Consider the following 3,790-nt stretch of genomic DNA (forward strand, 5'->3'; position numbering starts at 1 on the left):
CGGCGCCGGACATGACGTCACGGCACCGGCCGATGGAAAGAGGAGGGGGGGGGGGGTCGACAGCCCAAACGCACGTCGGCGATGGCCAGGGCCTTGGTGGTGATGGTGGCGCCCAGAGGCGAAGATGAAGATGAGGACATGGTGGTGGTGTCGGCGGTGGCATCAGAGGGCAAGGGCGCAGGTGAGGGCCTAGCCCATCATGACGTCAGTCGTCCCGAGGAACGATGCCCTGCGCAACAACAAATATAAATATGTTGCCGGAGAGAATAAAATACCTTTTGAAGAGCCGTCGCCGCCGACACACACCTTATGGGCGACTTGAAGAGCATGACGAATACTGGATGGCGAGAGATGGGGACGGGACGGGACGGGACACAGGCGCTGTTGACGGCGGCTCGCCGTGGCACGTGGTTGACGTCCGACTGTGGTCCGCGACGCGCGTCCGTGCTGCTCGCCGGTCTGGGCTGGACTGACCACTGCTTCACGCGCCGGCCACCGCTAACGCGCTAGCGCTAGTGTCGCTGGCGCGGTGCGGCGGCCGCAGCTGGGTGGAGTGGAGAGGCGGGAAGGAGGCAGGTAGGTTGCCTATCACACCGGCGCCAATGTCACGGGCCGTGACAGCGCCCTGGCCGTCATGGGAGCTCCGCTCGGCCGCGGCGGCAGTACGGCAGCCTCGAGTGTGATGTCGGAGGGAATGCCAAAATGTTCCGCGTTTCAAAATCGTCCCGCAAGAGCGAGCCACCTGGCCACTTCCCTCCTCTCTCTTTTTCGTCACCGCATTGCCTGTCGTGTCGTTTAGACGTCGGAGTACGTGCAGGAGCCCGTAGTGGCTGAGCGTTAGTGTCTAAAGTTCTCAGATGTAACGTTTAAAACGTTTAAAACGTTTAAAACGTTTAAAATCCAAATAGTAAAGTTTTTGGCAAATTCTATTTTGTTCCTTTTTTCCATTGTGAATGTAACAGGTTGAAAGTTTGTTTCTGGGTGATTCTCAGAACACGGGCCGTTTAGATACCGCGGCCTTTCACAACTATGTGATATGGTTTTAAAAGGGTTTTATGCCATCTAGATACTCGAAAGCACTAACATTACTTGGTGCAACACTAAAAACCTAAGAATACTGCAACATTGGGTGACTCCAGCAGTTTAAATGGTCAAACCCAGTGCGAAATGAATTTTAAGCGATATCGAATCGATATCAGAACGATATCGTTTTCAAGTTTCTGACTCAGAACTGATACTAAAATGGGCCCGAAATCGACACTTTTCTGATGTCCGATATAGTTCTGATGTCAATTTGATATCCGCATTTCTCACTGGGAAATGTGAACTCGAGTACGTTCCTAACGTTCGAGTCCATGCGGACTTTGCCAAATTCTCGCAAATTCCTGTTGTTTTAGTAGCAGGTTTGGGAGATTTTGGAAGGAGAACTCCGTTCAATGTTCAGATTCACTTGGATAAGATTTTAATAGCACGTCCGTACAGTACAACACACAAGAGCTGAGTGAGAGGAACAGGAACAGGAAGTGTACACCATAATAACATGGAGCCTGCCAAGGAGGCTATGAGTATGAGAATTACTGGTTACATAAGTGGTGCCCTGATCGAGGCTATATACATATGAGAAATCTTCAGAGCACATCAGGCATACTTAAAGCTATATTTACAAGTAGAGAAATTGCATATTACAACAATTCCGGACAATTTTAAGGGAATAGTCATCTAAGGCACATTGCATTTTTGGAGTGACATATCGAGGGAACGCAAGGAATGAATTTCGATGTGGAAATATTTTTCTATATTTCGTCACGAGACGACCAAAATCGTTCTCACTAACTCTTTCAAAAAGCAACGGAGTTCACAATGTTTGCACTGACGTCAAACTGGGCAGAGGTAGAGTAACAATTCTACGCCCACAGTACTACTCTGTGGGGACTATTAATGTTCCCCGAAGCAATTGGCAGAGCTCTTACAACGTCATCGTGAAAAACGGTCTTCAAATTGGAAAGTTGGCTTGTACGCTTTTGCAGTGTGAATACCGTGTCGCCTCCACACAGGCACGATTGCGTCATTATCAAATCCCTCTTTCGCTGAAAAGGAACATTTTGATGTGCTGCTTCTATTGTGGCTAAGCGGATCGTTGCATCTGCAACCCCGGATTAGAAATGCTTCAATTAGTACCTTCTGACTTGTGAACTCCGTATCCCCTTTTTTAGGTCTGACCTTTGATTAATAACTTTCAGGTACAGGCAACGCGTTGTGATGACCTAATGAGAAAATATGTAGTAAGGGGTTAATTTAGAACTGTACATTATGAGGTTGGGCACCTGTGCAGCAGAGTCGGGGCGAAAAACAAGTTATTTATTGCAATGTTCTAGTTATACTAAAACGCATAAAATGGGGTTGACTGGATGTAAAATATGAGTACAACACACTAGTGGAGCAAACAAAAGACCAATTAAAAGGTGCGGGAGGCAATATTTGAGTTTCATCATTGATTGAACGTGACCACAATATGGTCTTTTAACTTTGTACTAGAAGTACGTGATTTGAACCATCGCCACTTTCCACATATCCTATTTGAAGGTAAATAAAACCATTGCGACCAAAAAAAAAAAACAGCAAATTCGAAAAAAAATAAAAATAAATTAGGAACTCCCAAACGGCCCGTATTCTCAGAATCACCCTTCTACTTTTTGTGTTGTCATTTTGAGTTCTCAGTCGTTATTAGAATTGGGAGTGTGATGACTTTTGATCTCTACAACTGAGGGGAGCATCGAAAAGCGCCGGGCCTACCTGCACGAAGCTGACATGACAGGTCACTGGATGGGGGCCGGTCCTCAAAGGCACGCGCCGCAGGCTCGGACGATAAGCGCCACGGCCACAGTCCCAAGCCACCCCTGCCCTTTCCCGCCACTTGATACGAAAAGCACCGCGTGCATTGGACTGCCCACCTCGCAGGCGGTTGGAAGGTGTCAGTGATTATGCACACAAGAAGGTTAAAACCTTGTAAAGCTGAGTAAAATGTGCGTCTTCCTTTACCTGCGCGGCCTACCACGCCGCAAAAGTCAAAATTAATTTTCATGTTCAACTGAAGTTTTATTCAAATGACGCCTTCGAAGTCCCTATGCTGCCCTTGTACCTGCTCAATGGTGACCTTGTTCTAAATAAACATGGTGTTTTCAAAAAAAGCAAACCTAAATTAACAAACCTAACTCAATACAGTATATCAGTTTTAATATTATCTATGCATCTAGTTGTCAAAACTAGAGGCAAGCCTAAACTGACAAACCTAATTCAATACAGTAAATCAGTAGCGATATAATCAATCAAAGTGTTTTGAGATATCAGTTGGCCCGTCCAGGGCACGAGTGAGTGCCAAGAGCGAGAGCCCCGGCCCGCGGCAGGCCGGGCTCCCCCGGTACCGATCGTCGTCGGGCGCGCGGCGATTTTCGTGCTTTTCGGGCCGGGTGCGGTTCCCCCGGCCTCCGCATTAACGCGCTAGCCCCCACGGTTGATCCACCTCATAATCCCTGCACCAGGTAGGCACGGCGCTTTTTGAGCCCCCCCCCCACAAATGAATGACAGATTAACACTAGAACTACCGGCGAGGGGTGAACAACTCAGCTGAGACGGGGACAGAGGAATATATTACAAGGTAATATATGTAATACAGGTAATACTGGTAATATCAATGTATTACAAGTATTGCAAGGTATTACAAGAATTACAAGGTAATACAAAGTAATACTACATGGTATCACAGGTATTACGAGGTAATACAAGTCATACA

At 47.3% G+C, this 3,790-nt stretch overlaps 1 protein-coding gene across 1 annotated transcript in view; it reads left to right on the plus strand.

Annotated features, from left to right (window-relative positions):
- LOC113214755 (phosphoenolpyruvate carboxykinase, cytosolic [GTP]-like) overlaps window positions 1–3,790 on the plus strand; it is a gene marked incomplete at its 5' end in the record, with an annotated part of 8,976 nt that overhangs the window by 337 nt on the left and 4,849 nt on the right.

Source organism: Frankliniella occidentalis, unplaced genomic scaffold (assembly GCF_000697945.3).
Source record: "Frankliniella occidentalis isolate FOCC.00 unplaced genomic scaffold, Focc_3.1 Scaffold254, whole genome shotgun sequence".
Classification (NCBI taxonomy): Eukaryota; Metazoa; Arthropoda; class Insecta; order Thysanoptera; family Thripidae; genus Frankliniella; species Frankliniella occidentalis.